Source organism: Anomalospiza imberbis, chromosome 6 (genome assembly GCF_031753505.1).
Source record: "Anomalospiza imberbis isolate Cuckoo-Finch-1a 21T00152 chromosome 6, ASM3175350v1, whole genome shotgun sequence".
NCBI lineage: Eukaryota > Metazoa > Chordata > Aves > Passeriformes > Viduidae > Anomalospiza > Anomalospiza imberbis.
Genome location: NC_089686.1, coordinates 30,200,508 through 30,210,338, shown reverse-complemented (window position 1 = coordinate 30,210,338; position 9,831 = coordinate 30,200,508). Strand labels below are relative to the sequence as shown.

Here is a 9,831-nt window from a genome sequence, read left to right as displayed (position 1 = left end):
AATTCTAATCTAAAGTCTTACTTGAAGCTGTTCAGAATATACATAACTTGCAAGTATTTAAGTTAGACTGAAATTAGTTTCAAGTCTCATTCAAGAAATGTAGACAAACAGGCAAATCTTTATTTTGTGATTCATAGCTTAACTCAAACTTAGATGCTGCCTTTAGCATTCTTATATATAGCAGAAAGAAGCTCAAAATAGAGGTTTATACTTCATGATGCCCTTTTTTATTCTGCTGTAATCGTGACTTCTTATAACAATTTTTTATTTTCTGAATGCTTAATTTGTGGTGAAGAGGACTGTTGGTGCCTAATATGGAATAAATGCTACAGAATACTTCTGCAGAAGTGTGAAAAAAATCAATATATCTAATTTAAGGCAGAGAGGTACTGCATACAGACCCAAAATATTCATCAAAAATCAAATAGGATTTTAATGTCAACGTGTTCCCATAGATCTGAGCATTTGGGAACTCTCTATGGCCTTAAAATGACAAATGGTTATGTATTCCTGTTGGATCACTTCTAAATAAGTAATATCCCATAACCCTTTTATTAAATGTGTAGGCTTCACAGATGCTCTCTTCAAATCAACTGATTATCGATCTGTACCTGACATCACACTAAAAGATGATCTTGGCTTGCAATGCCCATACATAAATAAATACAAGAAAAGACTTGGGGTCCACCAATTTCAACAGCAATATTCAGAACTACTATAACCTTTTTTAGTAATTTCCAAAAATCTTTTTAGTAATTTTCAAAATTATGTAATTTCATCCTTGTTTTAGCTTGCATCCCCCTACTACCTTCTAATGGTTACTCACCTAAAAAACTACGGTCTTATTTAATGTTACCCTTATACCTGTGTAAAAAAAAGTATTTCAATATCCAAGCCTGAAATTCAAAACCATACCTCTTGCTTACTTATATATCACCATTTTCCTCTTCTGTATTTTTAAGTCATTAGAAATGGTGATTCAAAATATTGGTTGTATGGTTTTACTTGTATTATTGTGTTGCACCTTGGGACATTTATGTAAAATGGACTCTCTTCAGCAGAAATATATTCTTTTTCCCCTTGTTAATTCAGCTTACTTTTACTATCAGAGGTAAATTTTGCCCTTACTTTTGTAATGGAAGGATGATTTATAGGATTGAACAAAAACCTTATATCTATAAATACCTGAATCTAAGTGATATTAGAATTTCAAAACATAACAGAATGATCAAAAGGAAAATTTATTAAATATATTCAATAAATGTTTTAATGGAAAAGTTGCCCTTTTTTAAAGAAAATGTTTATCAAATAATTATGATTAAACAGATTTCATTTAAACACAGAGTGTTGCAATGGATCTTCCACCACGTTGCTCCTGGTGTTTTAAGACTTGTTGAGTCAACTGGTATTAATATAACATTAGGAGAATTTCCCCTCCTGAGAGGAAATCTAGCTAAACAAAATGATGTTTAATGTTTCATATTATATTTATTTAACTAAAATGGCTGATTAGATGTTAAACAGAGCAGAGGTTAATGATCTTTGTTATTGGTATTATAAAAATTAAGAAAGAATAAAATAGGGTTAATGATGTATCCCATTATTGTTATTATGGGGAATAAACACATGCTGTTGTCCGCTGCACTGAAAAATCGGCCCCAAGCTGTAATTAGCAAAATTATATTATTGTCTAACCTTATGCTGTAATTAATTACTCATGACTGTACTTTTCAGTGTGGATTCTATGTGTTTTATTTAGATCTTAACCTCTGTATGTAAAAGATGGAGGAAATAATCCCATATCTGATTTAATCCAACCAATGCATTAAAACTGTTATTTGTTGAGTAAATAGAAAACAGGAGACTCCATAGGATAAAAGGTGACTAGGTAAAGGATAATCTGAATTTGTTCCTCATCTTGTATTTTCATTTTCCCTTTTGTTTTGAATATCCATATTACAGCAAAATATCCACTGGAAATTAAAAAAGAAATCAACTGGTGAGATAAAACTATTTATTATTGGGTTTTTTTTTTTTAAGAAGGTGTGTGCCAGCCCAGAACAAGACTTTATTGTGCTAGGCTCTTTACAAACAGAGAATACCAGACGGTCCCACCTCTGGAGAGTTTATAATCTGAATCAACAGGGTGAATGAGAAGACATAGCATAGAAGAGTAGTGTGAACAATGTAATGGCAGCAAATGTTGTGTTAGTTCCATAATTTCTTGCTGGAAGCAAGGAGGGAGGGGTTAGTATGTTTACTGGTGGATTATGTCTCATGGCAGTGGTGATCTTAGCACTTTGCAGCACTGTGAATACCTTTGCTGATGACACTGGAAAGCAGCCTCATGGATACACACTTCCTTCCCCATCTCCAAATTGCTCCTGCAGCTCTGTTTGGGGGACTAGAAAGGTGCAGAAATGGAGAAAAGGGTGACTGATATTGGTGTCAAGAACAGGTGAGATGAAGCCACTATGATGGAAGGACAAGTTGGAACCAAACATCTAACCGTATTTTTAGCCAAAGAAAAATTACCTGCTTTGGCCATTTCTACTTTCTTCTGCTGGATCTTGTCATTGGCTTGCTTCTGTAGTTTTACAGAAAGAGTGGTCAGAGGGAGAAGAAGCCACATTAAAACACCTACTGTGGGCTGAGCACAGACCTCGATTGCTAGAGCTCCAATTCCTGCATTACATGAAGAAGAAAAGGCTCTTCTACTCACTGCAGATGTAGTTCCAGTTCTGTCTTTTGGTAAACTGTAATCGATAGATAGAGTTCATATGAAACTTTATTTAACCCGTGGGTTAATCTAAAAATTATTTTACTCTTCCATACTTTAAGAGTTCAAGGCAGGTGTCTCCTCCAATTTTTTTTGTCCTGAATGTTTCTACAGGAACTGAACTTAGACTAATGGGTCTGTATATGGTTTTAACCAGTTCCTTTAATTAGTTAGTGTTGGTTCTTTATGTTGATCATAAATACCTTTTTTTTTTTAACAAATGGAATGTAGAGATGCTCCAATTGCACGTTTGACAAGAGCTGATACAAGGCCAAAATAGTACATTACACACCTTTATGAATGCTTATGGTATCAAACTCCAGAAACAACAGAAACTTACAGAGTTCTTAGGGTTGTAGATGAAGACGATAGTGAAGAAATGGGTTTTAAAAAAAATCTAAATATAGTTTTCAGAAAGTATTTTTTGTTTTTCTTCAATTTCATCTACACAAGGAGATTTTATTTTTCATTTTTTCTGGATATAGTTCATTTTTCATCATCTTTGTGGGTTAGAAAAATATTGTCTTTTGCTGTTAAATTCCAATAGTTCATAGAATGATGATCACAGGGCTGGAGCACCTCTCCTATGAAGACAGGCTGAGAGAGTTGGGGCTGTTCAGCCTGGACAAGAGAAGGCTCTGGGGAGACCTAACAGCACCTTCAAGTACCTAAAGGGGGCTTATAATAAAACTGGAGAGGGACATTTAACACGGTCATTTAGTGATAGGATGAGGACTAGTGGCCTTAAACTGAAAAAGGCTAGGTTTATATTAGAAGTTAGGAAGATGTTCTTTACTGTGAAAATGGTGAGACATTGGAACAGGTTACCCAGAGAAGTTGTGGATGGCCCATTCCTGAATTGTTCTGGGCCAGGTTGGATGGAGCTTTGAGCAACCTGTTCTAGGGAAAGGTGTCCCTGCCCATGGCAGGGGGATTGGAATTAAATAAACCTTAAGATCCATTCCAGCTCAAACCATTCTATGATTCTACGATTCTTTGATTCTATCAGCTGAATGTTCACATGTCCTTATGAGATACATTGTAGAGTAGTAAAGGAGTTAGCAGATGTGATGTCACAGTAGCACCCATCTTGGTCATCTACCAAATGTCTTGGGAGTCTGGGGATGTCCCTGCTGACTGGAAGCTAGCCAGTGCTATTCCAATTTACAAAAAGGATGTGAGGGAAGACCTGGGGAACTACAGATATGTTAGTCTAACCTCAGTCACTGTGAAAATTATGAAGGTTATACTGGGTAGTATGGAAAGGCATTTAAAGAATGATGCTGTTATCAGGCAGAGACAACATGGGTTCACAAAAGGTAACTCCTGTTTAACTAAATTGATAACCTTTTATAATAAGGTCACCTGCCCAGTGGATGAAGGAAAGGTGGTGAATGTAATTTTTCTGGGCTTCAGTAAGACTTTTGATACAGCCTATTACATAACTGTCCCTTCTGGATAAGTTGTCCAGCTGTGGGATGAGTGGGTTTGTAGCATGCTGGCTGAACAGTAGGGCTGAAAACATTCTAGTGAATGGGGCTACATATAAGTGGTGAGTGGTCACCAGGGGTGTTCCTCAGGGTTCAATTATCAGGCCAATCCTGGTCAATATATTTATCAATGATCTGGATGCAGAAGTTGAATGTGCTGTTAGCAAGTTTGTTGATGATACCAAACTGAGAGGTGAGGTTGACTCTCTTAAAGGACAGGAAGCCCTACAGAGGGATCTAGACAGATTAAATCACTGGGAAATTATTAATGGCATGAAATTAAATAAGTCCAAGTGCTGGATTCTGTACCTAACACAGAGTAGTTCTGGGCACAAGTATATATGGGGGGAGGAGTGTCTGGAGGACAGCCCTGAAGATAGAGAATGTGGAGAGGGTGACAATGATCCCTTCTCCCTGGTAACCACTGAGAGGATATGTGGGAATAGTTCAAAGCTACATCAGGAGAAGTTCAGACTGGACATTAGGAAGTATTTCTTTACCAAGAGAGCAGTCAAACCCTAGAACAGGCTTCCTGGAAAGGCAATTGGTCCCCCAAACCAGTCAGTATTTCAGAGACTTTTGGGCAATTCCCTTAACATGGTCCAACTTGGTCAGCCCTGAAGCAGTCAGTTAGTCAGATTAGATGATTGTTGTAAATCCCTTCCAACTGAAGACTTCTATTCTCTTCTATTCTATTCTATTCTATTCTATTCTATTCTATTCTATTCTATTCTATTCTATTCTGTTCTGTTCTATTCTATTCTATTCTAGTCTATTCTATTCTATTCTATTCTATTCCATTCCATTCTATACAACAGTACTTTCATCCAGTGAAGTGTAAGAAAAAATAAGACCCTACAAAACTTAGTCCTGCTTTTCCCTACTGCCAATAAGAGCAAAGAATGTATGAGTATGTGATTTAAATTTTATTTGCTCAATTGAAAGATATAATAAATAGCAAAATAGAGAGTGAAATAAGGACCTAAATTTAAAATTATCTTTTTTAAAGCAACCTTCAATAGTTGTATCAACTTTATATTTTATGTATTGTAAAACAAGGCCCAAATTTTAGAGATGGTAAGGATTTGCTTTCAAAAAATATTTTTTTAAAGTTTTGGACCTTGTATTTTATTTTATCAGTCTAAATTTGTATTAAGAACCTTTTTTTAAGTTTCTACTTAAAAATACTTAACTTTTCTAACACAATGAATCAAAAAAGCAGAAACACTTAAAATGCCTTACATATATTTCAGGTCTGTTAAAATCAAGTTTTATGTTTTTGGATTATGTAACTATTTTGTGGAACTTTCAGTGGAGGCATTTTGAGGTAAAGATATTCTCAGAAAGACAAAAGATAAAAAATAGTTTGTTTACAAGTTTTCTAATAGTTTTATACAAAAGGAATGCCAGCTGAAAAGAAGAAATTAGAGGGGGAAAAAAGACTGCAATACATTTTAATGAATTACTAATTTTTAAAGCATATATATTACATACTGCAAATTCTTTTTTTCCACTGAGTATTCACATGTGTGTAAGCATAATTCTCTATTTTGAACAGCCAAATTTTTGCTGAATCCCTCATTTGTGATTGCTGCCAGGCAGATTGAATTCTTGTTCCATCTAATCTCTGCCATAAAGGAGCAAGGAGGTTGGTCAGGAAACACTGCTACATTATCCTCTGGGTAGCATATGGATTTCTACTGCCGCTTGTCATTCATTGTGTATTTATTTTAAGAATATCTTGAAGAATTTGCTGGCACAGGGAATCCTGACCATTGGGACATCTATACCAATTACAGTAAAAAAAAAAAAAAACAAAACCAAAAAAAACCCAAAAAACCCTCCCCCCCCCAAAAAAAAACCCCACCCCCCAAAAAAAGAGAACATAAGAAAGTATGGATACATCTGCAGTATGAGCAAGCAGTATGAGCAAGCAGAGCTGACATACATCTTACAACTGTTAGCTATTCCGTTATGAAATCATCTGCTGGCAAAATGTCCTGTTTTAATTTGTTTTTCCTAGGATAAGGTAATGGCACACCAAATACCAACTAAGATAGCAAGGAGCAGACTAAGCTTTCTTATTTCCTTAGCACTGCACCTGCCTCTCTGGATGGTCCTAGAAACAGGGATGGAATTCCTGAAAAAGGAAGATACCCAGAAAACAAATAAAGACTACGCTGACTATTTCTCAGTAATTGTTTTGATGTCAAGCCAAATGCTCAACTTGTGTTGTTTGACAATAATGCTCACTCTTTTTGATCTGTGAAAGACAATTTTCTAACCAATTATTTGCATTTATTTGATTAATGGATGCTTGCAAAATCCATATTTTGTCAACTGTCTTTCTCTGTTGCATACCATCTATTTAAGTCTGTTTTTTCTCAGGCAATTCATGAATTATTTTTTTAGCTACCACATACATTGTGCAGTTAGTCTCCCTCACATGTTTAAGAATATGGGGGGTATAATGTCCTAGGGATGATGTTAGCAAAATAATTAACGTAACACACCTTGTATCACTGGAGAGGAACCAGATTTTCTGCACTTAGTTAAATTTAGGGTGTGAAAAGTAGCTTTCACGAGACTTTGTAAAGCATCTCTTGCTCTTATACAATCAGAATTTTTAACTTCTGTTTTATGATTTGTGCTAGAGATGTAGCTTCAATAAGATTTAAGAAATTATTTGAAAAATGTCAGATCTTGCTTTGTCTTGAATAAGCTTGAATAAACACCAGAAGCAGGAGTTTAATACCTTCCAATCATTAGTTTTTTACCCAGTTGTATCAATAATATTGAGAAAACTCTCTGTAAGAGTCTGGGCACTCACAGTGTTAATTTACAAATCTTGACAAAAGTGAGTTGACAATTTCATGACCTTAATGGTGACTCTGAATGAACAGATACAACCATAAAAAAAACACATCCTTTGGAGAAACATTTATTTTACCTGTTCAGTAATTATTTAATTTTTATGTTGACCAGAATGGAGCCATTGTTTTCCATGTTGGTGGGTGCTGTATGAGCAGAATAGATAAAAGCAGAAAAAATGATTGAATGGACAGCAAAAGCATATATCTAGCTAGGTCTGAGGACTTCAGTATTCTCATCATGTAACTCACCAGTTTAAGTTTACTCTTTCACTGTCATGCTGGTAAGGTACTTAATGCTTCCATGCAGCTATTTCTGTATATTTCTGTACAGCCTTCTTCACTTAAGCAGACATGAGATATGTCTGCTTCCTACTTAATCTGCATATTATCTGTAGCAACAGGGTCCTCAGTTCAATGAGGCATTTTGAAATTATGACAGTACAAGTTATGTCAATAAGAAAATGTCCTAATTTTTTATTTGCATTTTTATTTGTTACAGATTATTTTTAAAATGCGTATGTGTCACTTCAATTTATAAAATCATCCCCTTTTGCTTTTATTTCAACCTCAGTAAAGATATTTCTTGGGTAAGGATGGTCTTAAGCATTTGTTAGGTGGTGTTTAGATTCAGAAGCCATAATGTTTTGCACCTGAAAACATGTAGAGTTATGCAAATGTGTACATTATAGACACTTTTAGAAGAAGCTGGCAGTTACCATGTAAGCTGACTTATTTCTTCCATAAACAGACTGTTAGGATATTTTGTATGAAGGAACAAAACTGGAGAGAACATTTTATGAGTGAAGGAAGAGCAGTAACTCAGACTGTCAAATGGAAGATACTATATAATCATTATTTATATGATGTTTTATTTCCTTCCCTGTAGCCAGTCTTTTTGTAAATGTTTATTTTCCTGATAATTGTTCTATTTTTTTCCTTCCATCATTAGACTAATATTATTGACACAATAAGCTAGTGTTTCCACAGATGCAACAAATAAGCTTAAAAGAAATTGGTTACATGAGCAGAACCAAGGATCCTTATGTTGAGCAGTACATTTGGTTAGACAGTGAATCCATATTTCTGATTCAGCCACTGTATGCTAGCATGTTGGCCCATTGAATGGAGATGCAAAATGTCCAACTATAAGCACTTTCCCTTGCAAAATGTAAAGGGATTAGGGATTAAACCTTTCAAGTCAGAGATTTATTTTCCTATATGCCTAAAAGCCATAGCTCATAGGTTACTTCTTTTGTTTTCCAGTTTTCCATTATCAGCTATGACCTTAACATCTTTAACCTTCCACCATTCACCATTAAATGCCAGATAACTTGTTTCATAGGCTAATTTTTCTTTTTTTTTCCCACTTATGTCAACATCCATGACATTCCAGCACTTTAACCTCTCCAGTGAAGTATGGTGTTAAAAAAGAAAAAATTCAAGAGCCACATTCACAACAGTGAACTTCCCAGGTCATCTAGCAATGTCTTTTCTCTAAACAGTTTGGATTATAATCTATTGTTACTTTTCTTGGGAAAGAGCTAATAATTGGTATAATTACAGCCATTGGTACAATTCTAGCCACCATATATTATATAGCCACTTTGGCTATAAGCACTCTTTTAAATCAAACAAAGAATTGTTACATAAGTATTTTCTAAAAATTAAATATGTTAATTCCTTGTATGTGCTTCAAATTTGTTGCCCTATAGGTAGTGTAACACACAGGCATATGGAAAAAATGGGGAGGAGGTAAAAAATCAGTCCTTTTTAGCAGCTGAGAAAACAGAAAGCAGTGAAAGGTCTGGTTTAAGTGCTGGTTTAAGGAGCATGGATCTCACCTTCTCTGTATCCATTTCCAAAGCATTGCTTCTTTAACATGTATTTCATCTTCTCTTCATTATGCTCCTAACCTGAGAAGATAAAGGGTATCGGTCTAAATCTTTGCAGTGAGGGAATTACTCTTTTATCCTCTGACAGTGGCCTTATCAAATGCCAACAGAGAAGCATAAAAACACAGAGTCTGAAGTTGGGTGTACATTGTCTGCACAGTAAGAGGGGCTTGTAGTGTATTTATTTATTAGGCTCACAGCATGCAGGTGTGAAGGGTGGTCCCCAGCGTCTAAGTCAAACATCTGGTGTCATCTGAGATGTTCTCAAGCACCTAGGATATTCATGTGGAGACAGAACATGTGCTGCAAGATGTATGGGGATATTGACTGCTTCTGGAGTGGTGGCTGGAGGCAAGGTTGATACCATAGAGTATCTAAAATTGTAGAGATATACTCAACAGCTACATCCACATGCCTTTGTTGAGGCAGTAGACCCCTTTATGTATTTCTTTCTTTCTTTTATCTAAGCCTGGTTACAAAGGTTGTGCCTTTCTAATGATTGTACCACTGTAACTGGAAAAAATTATATATATATATTTCTGCATTATTAATTAAATCTCTAATGAAGTGCTATTTATTGTTTTTCATACCCATTTATTTTGCTGTATTTCTTGGTACTTGTACATCTTTCAGGAAGTCCCAGTGAGCCAGTACTACTGAGAAACAACAAATCACAGCACAGGGTCAGGAGTGAGCCATGACAAACCACCCAAATTTAGGTTTTTGCTCTAACTTGCAGTTTGAAGTCGAAGATGTCCTGTTTTCCTGTGTTTACATGCAGGGGAGTCTAATCTTGG

General features: G+C 35.4%; 1 long non-coding RNA gene across 1 annotated transcript; it reads left to right on the top strand.

Moving 5' to 3' along the window:
- Nucleotides 1–3,856: 3,856 nt before the first annotated feature.
- LOC137475595 (uncharacterized) lies at nt 3,857–9,560 on the top strand. The gene is made up of 3 exons (XR_010999966.1): nt 3,857–3,990; nt 7,228–7,423; nt 9,227–9,560. It is a non-coding gene; the product is annotated as an uncharacterized lncRNA (long non-coding RNA).
- Nucleotides 9,561–9,831: the final 271 nt, after the last annotated feature.